Genomic DNA, 17,756 nt, shown 5'->3' with positions numbered 1-17,756 from the left:
TGTTACTACGGTAATGATTGGTAAACAGATAATGCCATTGCCTTGAATCGATTTGTAATCTATACGAAGTTTTCTGTGAAAAGTAACGAAGGTAAACAATGAAGTTCATTGTCCGAGTAGGTGGTTAACCTGTTATACTATGCGGCAGCATGTTACAAGCGTATAAATGAGTAACTTAGTTGTACGGATAATTCTTTCAAGGTTGCTGTTCCTCAGATTTGTTCGAAACTAGTGACGCCAGAAATAGCCTTTTTTCACCTCTGTTTCTTGGAACAATGTTTTTCAGATTCGGCGTGTTGTTCTTCCCATGCTGTTGATTGAGATTACTTTGACTTTAAACACAAACAGCTTTCCAAGCTAATTCGCTAAATATTGAATTAGTGACATATTTTAGAATTAATGTTAGAGGAATTTGTAAATATCTCATTGCGAGTAATTAATACTCCAAGCAGTAAAAAACAAGTAATTGAGACGGTAATTTAAGAACTAATCATAATGCTATTTCGATAGTTTTCTCTTTTTACTTTACGTAACGATGTAGGTTACATATACCTACTGTACTAAGGTGTCACCAAAATGTTTAAGCGACCATCATTAACTACATCGAAAATAATAAATCAATTCCGACATTTATTCAAACTCTCAACAATCTTTTTATATTTTTTATGAATTATTATTACTAAGACATTGCGTACAAAAGGCTTCATAATATACTTTTTTTTGCTAATCAAAAGGGAACGTACTCAAACAAAAGACCAGACAGGAGAAAAAAAACTGATGCTCACGTTCGAAACAGAAGCACGATTAATAGCTCACATTAATCATTTTTGCCATCAGCACAAAAGAAAGCCTTCGAATCGAGCGGAGCTTTCACCTGTGTATGAAAATCATGGCTAGAAAACAACCACCACAGCAAGGCGTGAATTTTCATTCTCCTTTTCAGACACAAACCGCTTGCCTAGCCCATGCAATATGTGCCGGAAGGAGGTTACAGGGATTAACATTCATTGTTAGATTTCACTTCCACCTACGTGTACCGATAACGAAAAGGATTACACAAAACGTGGGTCAGTGTTCTTTATCGGCATATTGAGCAATTGGAATTTGGTACGGTTCTATAGACAGGCCTTTTTGTTCAGCCCAGGTAAGGTCTGCTTAGTTCAGATATGTTCATTTCACAGGTGGGAGTTGAGCTGCATGACGAGAATCTAACAAGGGCAAAGTCCTTCTCAGTGATTTATGCGCAAAGATTTGCAATTCTACTTTCGCATTCAAAACTTTTTACTGCTACTCTTTTGGTTTAATGTTGATGGAATCAGGAAGGGCGTAAATCTTTAAACGATGTCTTTATAGATTCATATAGCGGAATAAATAAGATAATTGTGCGGTTAGCTGAAACATATTAAAACCCCTCAACACCAGTATTGTTGATTCGTAGAATAGTGTGTTAATAGTGTGACTGAATGAAATTCCGCAAAACCCATCGCGTAAATAAATTCAACGATGTTTATTTTCATGCAAACGTCTTAGTGCAAACCGCAAATGGATATTTTGCATCCGTTGAAGCTGAGTGCATGGCAATCGTCGCTCGAACCGAACGTAAACATGTTTCGAAGCGTAGGTATGACCGGGACAACTAATGGATTTTATTTTTGATCTACAAAACAAGTAAAACTTTGTAACAATTTTAGCAAGAAAACTGTTGCTGCACGATGACAGTCCTCTCTGTTTATATTACTCACGTACACAGGTTTCTTGAAATCTTTCGAATCACGTTTTTCCCTGTCCCATTATGGCACTTTCTGTACAGAACCGTTTTGTCTGAGCAGCTGTAAAGTGGAAGAGTTCGATATCCTATGAATTATAATCTGTTTACTTCTTTGTAGACTGATTATAAGACAAAGACCATTTTCATCCTCGCAGAGCCCCTTATTATGATTAGTCATGTTATGTCTATGTCAGTTCGCATTTCTTGGTGTATTGGGACAGCAGCATCTTAAACATGGGTTAGCTGTTGTATTAAAGTCAAACCCTATTTATCCACTACTTGCCCCACTTCTCTGTAATGCCGATGAATCAGGCTGCGGTTGTGAGTGACAGTGAAACATCCTTTGAAATCTGTTTGCTAATCATTTATGCATACTCTTTTATATGTTGATGCCAACGCAACATGTGCTGTAAATGTTTTGGATGCTCTTTTACGTCCAAATTGTTGGGTCATGTTGACTACAGCAATAAAAAATCATATCATATCGTAGCTGTGCTTTGATTTTTGAATATTTAACGTCACTTTGTCCTAAATTAGAGAAACGATGGGAACAGTTCCAAGTGAAATAGGTAAATGACTAAACTTTAACCTTTCTGATTTGGATGAAACTTTATCGACGTGTTTAGCAGGATGAAACATGCACCTTCCACAGGTATTGGCAGCACCTTCCACAGGTATTGGCACCATTCAGGATTTAGGATTCAATATTCTTTCATTTCTAAATGAGCGTCTTTATTTTCATGGTCATTATGTTTGAAAAATGGAATATCGAAAATTATCGATTGCTCTAAAATTAAGTGTAAGGAAAAAAATTACCAGTTTTTTTTGAAAATTAAAAAAACGCGCAAAATGAAAACATCGATAGAACTTCTTTGATTTTTTAAATTTTTTTGGAAGAAACAGAAGTAATTTGCCGTCTTTTAAAACTTATTCTGAGATAGCGCAAGATTCATGAACGGATTTAGAAGAAAGACGACTTTTATGAGTTTTTTTGCCGATCTTTCACGTAACATATGAATTCGTAATATTAATAACAATTTCTTATTTGATTTACAACAAAAATGCTCACAATAATTATTTTCCTAAATGCAACCATTTTAGAAACATTTATAGAAAAGGTTTAATATTTTTATTTTTTTTAAATACGCCATTTTCATACGATTTTTATGTTGCCCCGCTTTGTTCATAAAATTTCTAATAACTACATAAAATTTCCTGCAACTTATCTGGGCTTGATTGATTTAACCTTTCACTTTTGAGTAACAGCTACATTAGAAATTGTATTAGTATTTAAACTTCAGCACCTTTTCTTGCTCCAAAGATATTACTGCAATAAGTCAGTCGATATTGATGAAACTCTGCCGATATTCAATCTAGTTTACCTTCATTCAAAATTTTAGTTGTTTTATTTAAATGAGCTTTGAATCAAAATGATGCCGATATGTGTGGAAGGTACATGTTTCCTTCTATCAAACACCTAGATAAAGCTTAATCCAAATCAGAGATTCAGGACGATTTCTCGTGAAATTGCTCTATTGCAAAAGGAGTTCAAAATGTCGCTTTTCGGGATGTATTTAATATCACACGACCCCAAAGAACTTACCGGAACACCTTGTTTTTCTTCTATTATGTTTGCTAGTTTGTTTTGTACATTACTTCATTTTTTCTTCATTACTTCATTTGGCTTGAGCTTTACTCAATCTTTTTTGAGTACTGTCGGTTTTATTTAGGTTTGAAAGTAGCATAGTGAAATTAACTTCGCTTCTGCCAAGTTTATTTGAAATTTTAGGCAATCAATTTCAAATTTTATAGAAAAACTTATATAAAATTGAAGTATTTTTTACTGTTATTTACTTACGAGTTAAGTTAGGAAAGTTTTTCGTTTTATTCTGCTACTAAAACTAAGCTACGCATTGATCACAGTAAGGATAATTACAAAATTTCACAACTCATTTTAATTTCACTACTGTACTGTACTGTACAGTACTGAAGAAGGCTGTAAGTAACAGTCGAAATACATATCTATGGAATGTTTACGTGAGTGGATGGTTAGTTTAGCTATGTTGTAGTTGTAGTGTAATTATAGTGTAGTGAAATTTTGTAATCATCCTTAACTAGTTGAGCCCGAATCTTACGATCCGGCAAATAAAAATATCTGTTCAGGATTCAGAAAACTGCGGATACATTCCATTGGCCAGTGTTTACGAAGATCTTTAATCTTTGTATTAGTTCTTTGATTTCTGTATTGCATAATATAGCTCTAAGATGTACATAAAAAAGTCATAACCGGAAACTGAAACAAATAGTTTTGATGGTCGTATTGGATTTTATTTAACTGAATAAAAACTTCTGGCTGTTTGCAACATTTATGTAGTCTGATTAGAGTGAAATGTTGCTAAGAAAATTCTTAATCGTTTGCTATCATTAATTCATTTTTCAAAATCTTGCGACTTGCACCGGTCTGATTTAACACCGACCATATGATATCGCGACAAGTAATCGAGTTGGGGAGGCGAATCGAGCAGTCGAATCAAGCAATCGAATTAAGCAGTTGGGTCGAGCAGCCAAGTTGAACAGTCAAGTCGAACAATCAAGTCGAGCAGTGAAGTCGAGCAGTCCAGTCAAGCAGTTAAATCAAACTGTTCAGTCAAACTGTCCGGTCGAGCAGTTGAGTCGAGAAGTCGAATCGAGCAGTTGAATCGGGTGGTCGGGTCGAGCAGTCAATTCAAGCAGTTTAATCGAGCAGTTTAATCGAGCAGTTTAATCGAGCAGTTTAATCGAGCAGTTTAATCGAGCAGCTAAGTCGAGTAGTTAAATCTAGTAGCCTAGTCAAGCACTTGAGTCGAGCAGTCGAATCGAATGGTTTAGTCAAGCAGTCGGTTCAAGCGGTTAAGTCGAACAGATGAGTCGAGCAGTTCATTCGAGCAGTCGAGTCGAGCAGTTGTGTCGAGTAGTTTAGTCGAACAGTTTATTCGAGTAGTTGAGTCGAGTAGTCCAGTCAAGCAGTTGAATCGATCAGTTTAGTCGAGCTGGCGAGTCAAACAGATGTCAAGCAGTTAAGTCGAGCAGTCAAATTGAGCAGTCTAGTCGTGCAGTTAAATCAAACTGTTCAGTCAAGCAGCTAAATCAAACTGTTCAGTCAAGCAGTCCACTCGAGTAGTTCAGTCGAGCAGTCGAGTTGGGCAATTAAACCGAGCAGTCGAGTCGAGCAGTTTAATCGAGTAGTTCAGTCGAGCAGTTAAGTCGAGTAGCCAAGTCGAGTAGTTGAATCGAGCAGTCTAGTCGAGCAGTTGAATCGAACCCAAGTAACAATTTGGATTTTATTATAATCTTATGATGGCATTTAAGACCAAAACTGGTCATTAAAACCGCCATGAGAGCATAATAAAACTCACATTGTTTCCTGGGAATAGTCTAGTCGAGAAGTTGAGTCGAGCAGTTCAGTCGAGTAGTGCAGTTGAGCAGCTGAATCGAGCAGTTAAGTCGAGCTGTCGAATCAAACAGTTAAATCAAGCAGTTGAGTCGAGCAGTCGGGTTGAGTGGCTAAGTCGAGCAGTCTAGTAGAGCTGTTGAATCAAGCTGTCAGTTGAGTCGAGCAATCAAATCGAGTAGTCTAGCAATCGAGCAATCGGGTTGAGCAGTTGAGTCGAGCTGCCGATTTGAATAGTCCAATCGAGTAATTGAGTCAAGCAGATGATTCAAGCAGTCGAGTCGAGCAGTTAAGTCGAGTAGGCCAGTCGGGCAGTGGAATTAAGCAGTCGAATCGAGCAGTTGAGTCAAGCAGTCTAGTCGAGCAGATGAACCATGCTGTCCAGTCCATTCGAATTGAGTAGTTAAATCGAGTAATCCACTCGAGCAGTTAAATCGAGCTGTTCACCCAAGCAGCCAAGTCGATCTGTCCAATCAAGCAGTTGAGTCGGGCAGTCGATTCGAACTGTTCAGTCGAGCAGTTCAGTTCAGCAGTCCAGTCAAGCAACCAAATCGAGCAGTCTAATCGACCAGTCCAGTCGAGCAGTCTAGTCAACCAGTTGAGTAATCGAGCAGTCCAGCAGTCGACCAGTGAGGTGACTGAGAATACAACCCATTGCTACGAAAGCATGACGTCCTGTCAGAGACCTGCACTAAGAAAACTTTTCGTACAGTTTCTATGTGCCCCACATATAGATTTTTGCAAAGTGCCCAGTAAATGATCTTTATGTGCCAAACAGTTATCATTTATGTGCACGTGAAAAATTTGCACATGCTATTCATATGCGTATAATTTTTAGGTGTATAATTTTTATGTGTATAATCGTGTATAATTTTTATGCGCATTTCTGGGAGGATTGTGTTTATATGTAGCACATGATAACCATATGGAATTTCATATGGAAATTTACTATTAGTTATGCGCAGAATATTTTGAGTGTGGTTTTCGGTACAGACATAAGCCTCTTGTATATAGAATATAAATATATAGATTGTGATATTATAAATATATAGATGTGAACATTGTTTAGTTTAAAATTAAGCGCAGAACGTAAAATTAAACGTGCAGAATAAGGTTCTACTCCTTTAACACTATAGCTGACTTACAACGTAATTTTAACCGTTTCGTATCCTGTTCCGACTTCGAAGTCCTACTTCAGGCAATTAGTTAGTAGTTTTTAAATAGTCAGTAGGATAAAGAAATCTGTTAACTTTTTAACAGATAAATATAAAAATATATAATGAAAGATGCTCTAGAGAAAACAATGTTTGCCTCCCGCGAACAATGACTATTGACGGCCATAAATTGAAAATGTTCGATTTGTGTTATTTTTGTTTAATTTTGTTTTAATTTCGTATCATTTTAGATTTGTTTTTCTGTCATTTTGGTGTCCTTTGTTCCTGTCGTTTTTGAGCCATTTTAATGTTTTTGTATTAAGTTCATATCGTTATTATTACTCGTATTCTTTTCATGTAGCCATATAGTTGTGATGCCATTTTGTGTCATATTTATTTTGATTTTTGCTGCGTTTTGCCTTTCTACTATATGAAAATATAGTATAAAGGTATAGGAATCACTCAAAAAACCGAAAATCACAAGAAAGCCTAGCGGGATGAGTGTCATATACCATTCGACTCAGTTTCAAAAACTGAGCATTTTGTTTGTGTGTGTGTGTGTGTGTGTGTGTGTGTGTGTGTGTGTGTGTGTGTGTGTGTGTGTGTGTGTGTGTGTGTGTGTGTGTGTGTGTGTGTGTGTGTGTGTGTGTGTGTGTGTGTGTGTGTGTGTGTGTGTGTGTGTGTGTGTGTGTGTGTGTGTGTGTGTGTGTGTGTGTGTGTGTGTGTGTGTGTGTGTGTGTGTGTGTGTGTGTGTGTGTGTGTGTGTGTGTGTGTGTGTGTGTGTGTGTGTGTGTGTGTGTGTGTGTGTGTGTGTGTGTGTGTGTGTGTGTGTGTGTGTGTGTGTGTGTGTGTGTGTGTGTGTGTGTGTGTGTGTGTGTGTGTGTGTGTGTGGAACGCTTTGGATTGAGCCATCATTTCTCGGAGATGGCTGGACCGATTTTGATGGTCTTAGTGTCAAATGAAAGGTCTAGGTGTCCTTAAATAGGTCGCTATTTAATTTCATACTGATCGGACTTTTAGTTCAAAAGTTGTTGATAAAAATTCTAAAAATATGGGACTTCATTATCTCATAGGTCCCTTAACCGATTTGAACAAAATTGATTGCATATGAAAGGGGAATCTTTCAAAAGCTTAACTTCAAGATTTCATGACGAATAGGCTTGTGGTTTGAAAGTTACTTAAAGAAATGTTTAAACAATGTATTTAAAACTGCTTTTTGTTACATATAAGTATTAATTGAAAGGGAAACATGTCACAATTTATTATCATTTGAAAGTTCCTGTTGATATCTATCAAACGAAACCAAGTTACTGAAAATCGGACGATTTATTCAAAAGTTATTCAAACTAACGCGCCGTATATTAAACTGTTAAAATGTATAAAATCGAAATAAATTAATCAAGGGTCGATTGTATTCAGTGTATGTGTATGTATGCATGCATGCGTGTATGTATATATGTATGTATGCGTGTATATATGTATATGCGATTTGCAATTTTCAAATTTGCATAGAAATACAAGAAGAGTGAGAAACATTTCAATAGTTATTTTCTCTACTAGGTGTTACTCGCAATTGGACGAGCAAAAAGCGAAGAAAAGTATTTGATTTAATCATGTAGGTATAGTGGTGCATAGGATTGAAAATACTAATGAGTTGATTTTCACAAATAAATTTATACCAATTTCAAACAAATTTTGAGCATCGATAGATGCTTTTTCAATCAATAGATGCTAGAACTTAGAAATTTTATATAAAAAAGAAAAAGAAAAGGTTACTAATAATTCTGTGCGATTTGTTTTCGCTAGTGACACTTTATATATTATCTTATCTCATGTGTCATGTATCATGTTTTAATAAATAAATGAATATGGATCCACTCATACCAGCAAAAATAACAAGGGCCGGAAATTATATTGATCATATTTCCCATCCTCAAGCATGTTTCATGTGACGCCGCTTTTGTTTATTTGATCTCATCGTTTCCTAAAACATCTATCAGCATCTTTGGATCGAGCAGCACGTTCCTCACAATCATGTGGAAGAATCATTTTCGAAGTTTTTGTCACCCCCCCCCCCCCCTTTGAAAATTGGTATGAAAATTGGTTTTGTCTTTTTGTTCGTAGATTTTAGCATGAAAAATAACAACACGTTTATTAAAAGCAAGAATAGATTTGGTTTTCACGTTTAAACTTTAAGTAAAAATGCCTAAAATCCATTTTTTTGCTCGATTAAAAAATTCTCTTTGTTTTTTTTTCGTCCCCCCTCCACCCGTCAGTGACCCAACACCGGAGGGACAAAATCTTTTTTAAATATTTGTAATGGCCTAATTAACTGAAAGAGCGCCAGCTAAGAAAAAGTCCAATTTCTCTTTTTCGTTCTTCATATCTAATACTCTACTCAGTAATTTTTTCAAATTCAGATATTATCTTTTTTGGATATGGATTTTGAAAAATAAGGAACGGATATTTAAAAATATAGTCAAGTTTATTATAGATGTTCCTGAGAAATTAAAAAATAATTATTGCGGCAGTAGAAAGGCTAGGTCACACCTCTAGGTGGATTAATTCGTGTTTTTATATCTATTTATTTTTGTAATATTTTATGTGTATTATTTTGTGCCATTTTTGTATTCTTTTCGTGAAGTTTGTGAAGTCAGTTTTTCATTCGATTTGTATGACGTCCTTATAATTATTTTGTCATTTTTGACATACTGCTGTATTATTTTATATCGCATTTGTTAATGTTATTTTTAATTCTTATGTTTATGTTTTATTCTTGTGTCATTTTTGTAGTATTTTTATGTTATCCATCATCTTTGTACCATTTCTGCGTCACTTTTGTCATGAAACCACGATGTTTTTGACGTAGTACTACATTTCTTAGTACTTCTATCATTCATATTCTTTATTGGGGTGCACTTTAGAAAAACAAAAAGGGAACATGTAGCGAAAAGTGGTTATGGTTTGCTCGCTGATTACTCAGTCATCCCTCAATAGATTCTAGAGATATTGGTATCAATCGATTGGAAATTTCTCTTAGAATCCATTATAATACAGTAGATTACATGTTTCCCTAGCAATCTTTTTAATAATTAAAAGATGTTAGGCATTATCTAACTAAAAATCTACGCTCTGTGATTGGTTGGAATAAGTAGTGCTGATTTTCCGTAGCGATAATGATGTATTATTTGGTCTTAAAATCAGCCATAAATTGGTATTTGGAACCTGAAATTTTAATTGATATTAGACTGGAAATGGCACATGAAATTGGGCTTGAAATTGTACTTAAATTAGAATAGAAATCGGCTTTAAAATGGGACATAGAAATTGGACTTGAAACTGATCTTGTGGTAGGACATGAAAATTTGCGTGAATTTAGTCTCTAAATCGTACTTGACTTAAATTGACTTAAATTGGACTCGAAGTTAAAGTTAAAATTGTATTGACAAATTCGAATTTCCCGGTTGCATAGTAAGAAATTATTTTGTTGTACATTAAATTTGCCATAGAAGGTGGGGTCCATGCCACAGTAGTTTCCAATCAGGGAACTCAGGTGGACGTGATGCAGTAATTTTCAAAGTAAGGAAGAATTAACGACTGCCTGATCCGAAAATAGGTTTTGGGTGTTTAATTTGTTGCTTTATAAATAGTTGCATGTAATTGCTTACATACTTTCGATTATAGTGCTGTCAAATGTGAAATAACTGATTAACAGAGTGTCAAAAAGAACTACCTACTTACTTAAAAAACAACCTAATGCGGTAATTACCGAGATCTCAACAGCCGACCGTTCGGTAAATTTTATTATGTTATCAAACGTTACTAAAGATCCGTAAACGTTTGATTGTTGAAATTTCGGTAAATTTTACCGAATATTTAAAGTGTGTATTAATGTGCAGAGGACGTTAGCTAATTAATGATATATTAGCTTTTATAAATTCAACTCGTTGTTCGTATGTTAGTTGAAAGGCAAATATATTTCAAATATTTCTGCTATTTCTTTGTCAGTATATGTATTAGATATTATTTTTAGTTTTTTGCTTTTTGGAATTATTTTTGCTCATTTTTTTAATTTTTTGTTTGTTTTCTTATTGTATTATTATTGAATAATATTGTTTCTGGTATCATTTCATATCATCCATTTTTCGTTATTTTTATATCATTTTTGTGCCATATTTGTGTCAATATTGAGTCTTTTTCGTGTCAATTTGGTTTATTCTGCGACAGTTCTGCAACATTTTTGCATTATTTTCGCATTTTTTTATGTCATTTTGTCCGATGTTTGTCCAATGAATTCGTAGATTGGGGAATATCATGCTTTTTTAAAACCACTATTTACTCATTTTTTTGATTATGTATTTATTATTTTTTGCTGCTGTAAGTAAATTTTCTTAGGATTTTTTGTTTTTATATTTTTGTTATAAATCTTTTTTTTCGCCTTTTCACAAGAAAATATTTGTTCTACAATGATTCATCATGAGTATGATCGAAAAATAGAAAAAGTTTTATTGGAGTGTTCTGGAATAATTGGTGACTGAATTTTTTAAATATTGTATTTGGTTTCAGGTCTCTAAATGCTAAGCCTTGGACAAAGTCACCAAACATATTTCTTAGTTTAAATGATTTTAGACCTGTGAACAGTAAAGTCATTCGTAAACCATCATGCAGGATATTAAATTTCAAACAAAATATCGGACAAGTGCGTTGGTGTTTCATCCTAAGCACGCCAACACTTACATGTATGGGTCATTTCAAGTTTCAGGGGGGTTTTCAGGTTTTGCCTTTCTACTATATAAATATATAGTATAAAGGTATAGAAATCACTCGGAAAACCGGAAATGGAAAGAAGGTCCTGCGGGCCGAATGTCATATACCATTCGACTCAGTTTCTAAAACTGAGCATTTTCTGTGTGTGTGTGTGTGTGTGTGTGTGTGTGTGTGTGTGTGTGTGTGTGTGTGTGTGTGTGTGTGTGTGTGTGTGTGTGTGTGTGTGTGTGTGTGTGTGTGTGTGTGTGTGTGTGTGTGTGTGTGTGTGTGTGTGTGTGTGTGTGTGTGTGTGTGTGTGTGTGTGTGTGTGTGTGTGTGTGTGTGTGTGTATGTGTGTATGTGTGTGTGTATGTGTGTGTGTATGTGTGTGTGTATGTGACGCTTTTAATCTCACTCACTTTTCTCGGAGATGGCTGAACCGATTTTAATGTTCTTAGTGTCAATTGGAAGGTCTAGGTGTCCCATAGGTCGCTATTGAATTTCATATTGATCGTACTTTTAGTTCAAAAGTTATGTATAAAAATACGAAAAATATGGGACTTTATTATCTCATAGGTCCCTCAACCGATTTGAACAAAATTGATTGTATATGAAAGGGGAGCCTTGCAAACCCTTAACTTCCAAATTTCATGACGATTGGACTTGTAGTTTGAAAGTTACATAAAGAAATGTGAAAAAAATAGTATTTAAAACATATTTTTGTAACATATAAGCATCAATTCAATGAAAAACATCACACATTTTATTATTATTTGAAAATTACTACTGAGATCTATCAAACGAAACCGACTTATTTAAAATCGGACGGATCATTCGAAAGTTATTCAAACTTTAACATTTAAGCCCCGTGTATTAAACCGTTAAAACGTGTGAAAATAAAACATAACAATCAAATGTTGATTGTATTCGATGTGTGTGATGTATGTATGTATGTATGTATGTATGTATGTATGTGTGTATGTACGTGTGTATGTGATGACAATTTGCAATTTTTAAATTTGCATTGAAATTCAAGAAAAGTGAGAATTATGTCAATTGTCTGAAGTTGTTGAAGCCTCTTAGTGGAATACGAACTCTGAAATTACAGAAAAGAAAAAACTTTTACCGACTAAATTCCACTATTTAATATTTATTCGAGACAGATACGTATACGCTTTGAAATAAGACACTGATGAAGCCTACACGTCGTAGGTGAACTACGTATCTGTTGCAAATAAATATTAAATAGTGGGATTCAATCGAAAAGTTTTTTCTTTTCTTTAATTTCAGAATTCAATTGTCATTTTCTTCACTTGCTGTTGCTCACAATTGTACAAGAAAAGCAAAAAGCGAAGAATAGCAGTTAATTTAAGCATGTAGGTATAGTGGTGATAGGATTAAAAATACTAATATAAGTTGATTTTTCCAAATAAATTTATACAAATTTCAAACAAATTTTCCGGGGTGCTCTGTAGCCGCAAGGTTACCGAGTCTGCTTTGACAAGCGAATGGTCATGGGTTCGAATCTTAGTAGAATCAGGCCATTCGATGTCAAAGTGACTTTAGTATGGGTTTATTCTCAGGCCCCTCATCGCCCTTCCTTCATGCTGAGTTCTATATTATCGCGATATGGCCTATTGACAGTGCAAAAATGAGACCCTTATAGTAAAAATGCACTGGTTTGCTACGCCAGGGATGACTATAATTGGGGACTGCGCGCTGTCATGTGGAACGAGGTGGGTAAAGTAGAGTAAAGCATTGAAAGAAGGGTACCCAATTACACACAAGCACGCATAAAAAATTCAATAAGCATATCGCTCAATCAATAGCGATTATAGCAAAAATAAATGCAGTGCGGGTTATACAGCAAACACCCGGGCGATATCACAATAGATCAAACGTTAATGGTCGCAGTGATGAGTCCATACAGGAAAAAAAAAGAAATATTCCTCATCAATAGATGCTCTTTTCAATCAATAGATACTAGAGCTTAGAAATGTTATATGAAAAATAGATAGTAGGGGAGAGACGTCTACAGTGAGACACTTTTTTCCAAAAATTTTAAAAATTTTTTGGTGATGGTTACCAACGAGGTCTTCAATCCATTTGAAAGGTATATCCTTCTAGTTGTCTGAAAAAAAAAGTTTCAGTCCTTTCGGTTAAAAGATAAAATAGTTACAAACGCAAATGTGAAGGTGTCTTTTTGGCTCACTGTTCCCCAGTAGGTGGGAAGAGATAGACAACGAGTATTGGAAACTGAGACACATATTAGAATTAAACTTAAGCCATATTTTTTGGTTACAAAGAATAGTTTAGAGGTCGTACTGTTTATTTTGTGTATAAAGGATTCATTATTGTTGTGCAGTATTGAAAATTCCGATTTTTCTCACATCTACATTTATATTCATATAAAGGTCAAATCCTGGTTATCTGACCTTCAACTTACACTTCAGAACTCATTTACAATCAATTTATATGGATTGAGTTACAATTCAACACAAAAATTTTTTTTGAAAATTACCCACATCTGTTTGTCTCACTGTTCCCAATAGGAATGTTTTATAAGAAATAGTGAAATAGTGGTGTTAGCAAACAATTCGATGGTCTTATATTTTTTATTTTTATCTCTCATTCCTATGAGATGCCATGTAGTAAATTTAATTTGGATTAGTTATGCGATTTGCCGTTAAAAATCACCTGAAAATGATCGCAATAAAATTTACTTTGACCCTCTCAAAAACGACTTTTGTTGAAAAATATACTCAAAAATTAACAAATTTTTCTCAAACTGTATTATGTGATATAGATTCACAAACTTTACTTTGCAGGAAAATATCATGGATCTTGTATGTTTTATGGCGAAGCTATTCTCACTGTTCCTGTTGTCTCACTGTTGACTACTCTCCCCTAAACGTTGCACAATAGTAATTTTGTAAGATTTATTTTCGTTAGTAACATTTTAAAGGACAGATGTATTATGTCATGAATCATGTTTTAATAAATAAATCAAAAATGGCAAGCACTGGAAAACATATCGATCATATTTCCCATTCTTAAGCATGTTTATGGCGCAGTTTTTGTACTATTTTTCGACCACATCTTGTTTTCCTAGCCCTCTAACGGGATACATTGGAAAAACGATGCGATCAAGCTAATGACTATCTTTTCATGAAATTACATTTAAAAGAAGCTTAAGTGTTGATTTTCATGCAGAAATAATTATCTGAAGGAGCGCCAGCTAAAAAAAAGTTCAATTTCTCTTTTTCATATCTAATGCTTTATTCAGTTATTTTTTTCTAATTCAGATATATTGCAAAATTCAAGCAAAGCAAACTAATAGTAAAGTTTTGAGATTAATCATTTTGTTGTAGATTTCCTTTTTCTTCAAAAGCGAAGCATAATAATTTTTCTGAACTCTTGTTTTTCAAAGATGCTAACTTTTGAACGCATGGTATTAATATCAAAATATCAAAATATTAAAAAATCTGCTATAAACACATATTTCATATTGTCAATTCAAACCAAGTTTCGGGGCTCTGAAGCCCGAAAGTTAAGGCCGTCTGTAGACCCGTTAGAGGGTTAATTTCTAATTTTCTATACAGCCCGGACTCGATTATCCGGGTGATCACTTTTATTTTCAGCCCGGATAATCGAATCACCTGGATAATCGAATCATATTTTTGGCACAAAATTTTTTTTTGAGTGTCATGTTTTTTAACTTGTAGGTATCATAAATCTATTTCTAGTATTGATTAATCTCCCCTAAAGTTATAAAATTTCTTTCTTACGATATTTTTCACTGATGAATTTTATTTTTGGTACAATTTTTTTCTGGGGTCAGTCCCGGCGTAGTGGTTAGCATTCACGACGAGGACCCGGGTTCAAATCCCAACCCCGCAGAAATCACGAATGACTCAAACTGGTTAAAGTGACTATAATCTAACAAAAAAAATTTTTTTTTTCTTTTAGGTATCATAAATTTTTTCTATTATTGAATAATTTACCCTAAAGTGAGAAAATTCCTTTCTTTAATTTTTTCACTGATGATTTTTTTTTTCCATGTGTGAACTCATCACTGATGATGATGATTATTTTGATGATGATCATGTTGAGCGTGATGATGATGATGGTTTTTTATGATGATCAAAATAAATAGGATGATGTTTAAAATGAAGATCATGATAATGATGGTTTTGATGATGATGCTGATTTGGTTGAGGATGATGATTAATTTGATGATGATGATGTTGATGATAATGATGATGATGATGAATTATGAATCATACCACGCAACAATTTGAAAATTAAAAATTGATAATATTATCTGCATTACTCGCTGATAAAAATATTTAGGAAAGGAATTTTATACCTTTAGGGAGGTGAATCAGTATTTGTTACGCTAGAATCATTATCCAACGTTAAAACTATGACTTTTTTGGGTAAAATAAACTATTTAAAAAAAATTGTTTTTTTTTTCACCCGGATAATCGAATCCCCGGATAATCGAGTCCGAACTGTATATTCATTGAAGTCTGCAAAAATTATCTTTTGTGTCTACATTATTTTTCTATAAATCACGTAAATATTATAGAACTAAATAAGGTGTTCATCAAGTAGCATAAATGACGCTTACAAGTATTTACGCACCCAAGGAAAGAAAATATAATTGCTCTACACAATACGTTGTGAATTTTACTGGCAAATGAGGATTTTGAGGAATACGGAACGGATATTTAAAAATATAGTCAAGTTAATTATAGATGTACCTGAGAAATTATATAATGATTATTGCGGTAGTAGAAAGGCTAGGTCACGCCGCTAGGTGAATTAATTCGGGTTTTCTCTATAAATATCACCACCAACTGTTATCAAGTTCACAAGTCATCAAGTTCACAAGTCAATTGTCATGATTACGCTGACAACAACAGTCTCGATGCAATAAAAATCAAACATGTGAATATGAATATTTTGAAACGGACTTAAAATAAATAAAGCATTCCTATAACAAAATAATTTAGCACTACAAATAAACGTTAAACTATTTACCGCATTTAACACGTAGTCGTCTGTGCCGCTAACCAGAAAAGTTTAATTATTATCCACATCTTTCATCGAAATCGTAGCACTGCATCGGTGGCAAACCACGCAAATGGCCTGATATTAATTTCTTTTTAAACTTTTATAAACACTTTACTCGATTCGTGCCGCTTTTGGCCCATCATCGCCGATGTTTGATTATATGTAAATTTAATACGAAATTATCATCGTTCACGCTTTATTGTCAACACTTCACTTTTCAAATGAGCGCGAAACCGCGTTAGAAACCGCCACGAGATTTACCTGCTCCAACTCACTGAGGAACGCACTGCCAGCGAACGACGGATCACTAAGTGCACCCGGACCCGAAATTGTTTATTTATTTTCGAACGCTTTTTGTTGGGTGCGTTTTGTTTGTTTTTAATTATTGCAATTTACGACTTTCGTTTACTGTCCTGTCGGCGTTCGGTATTACGGTCCAATCCGTGAAAAGAAAAATTGCTCACAGCGACGGCTGTCAGGTTGTCGGCCACAGACAACCTTCGCGAAACCACATTGCATGTTTGAATTACATCAAGTTACAAAAATTTAATTAGCTATATCAAATTTCCAATACGCAGCTTCCGGACACATCAATGTCTTTCATTTGCAAAAAGTTCACCAATCTTATCAGAAAGTCTCAAATTTCCTAACAGTATTATGCCTGCTCAATGATCCATCGCCTCTATAATCTAATGGAGTCTTTCCGGAATGCTTCCGTTCGCAGCGGCTGTCGGTTGAAGACTAACAGACTCGACCGTTACCGAAAGGAAGCTATCCTTCTGGTGTGAATGTTAGACATCAACCGGTGCGGCGTGGTGCGAAGAAACTACCGAGAAGAGTGCTTCGCTCGTCGGGAAAACAGAACGCCGGCTTTGTTTATCGCCGGAAGTGTGGCTTCATCTTAGCAGAGTACATTGTGTGGGCGAGAAGGGCGCTAGAGGAAAAGCTCTAACCAGCACCCACCTGCTCCTAATTCCTGGTTCTCAACCCACCAGCCCTATTAGGTACTAAACGAGTAACTACAGAGGAACAAAGTAAAGATGAGCATGCTGGCAGTCTGAAGAAAATGCAACAATGAGCCAAACATTGTGGAACGATGAACGAACAGAGAAGTTGCAAAACGACAATGCGCATGCTTTAAAATGAGATGAGTTCACGTAGCTTTCCGGTAGTTTGTTCATTTCAGGGATGTATCAACGAATCTGGTTCAATATGTTTTTTTAAAACTCGTTATTTATTTAGTGATTGGATTCTATTAATTTTTAGAGATGGAAAATTGGTCTAATGCAGCTCTTTCTAATAAGAATTCGTAATACCTACTGCATTCGATTCATTTATTGTGAATATCAGCTTTACGCTAGCTTTCATATAAACCTTCAGCAAACATCTATTAGGCACTATTTGAAATTTGAATAACTAATATGAAAATTGAGAATCACGTGTAGCATGAAAAATCTATTGAAGTTCTGATTGTACGTCAAATAAAAGCGAAGTAGGAAAGAATTGTGTTTGATATAAAGAATCAATCATTCTTCCAACCGTTTTGAACAATCATGTTTTAAATTTAAATACCTTGTCC

General features: G+C 34.8%; 1 protein-coding gene across 1 annotated transcript in view; it reads right to left on the bottom strand.

The window, feature by feature from the left end:
* LOC128738822 (uncharacterized) overlaps nt 1–16,888 on the bottom strand; it is a 142,174-nt gene extending 125,286 nt beyond the window's left edge. The window contains exon 1 of the mRNA XM_053834231.1: nt 16,145–16,888. The gene's annotated coding sequence lies outside the window, so the exon portion shown is untranslated. The remainder of the gene's footprint in view (nt 1–16,144) is intronic.
* Nucleotides 16,889–17,756: the final 868 nt, after the last annotated feature.

The sequence above is a fragment of the Sabethes cyaneus genome, chromosome 2 (genome assembly GCF_943734655.1).
Source record: "Sabethes cyaneus chromosome 2, idSabCyanKW18_F2, whole genome shotgun sequence".
NCBI classification, from domain to species: Eukaryota; Metazoa; Arthropoda; class Insecta; order Diptera; family Culicidae; genus Sabethes; species Sabethes cyaneus.
This window is presented reverse-complemented; position numbering and strand designations above follow the sequence as displayed.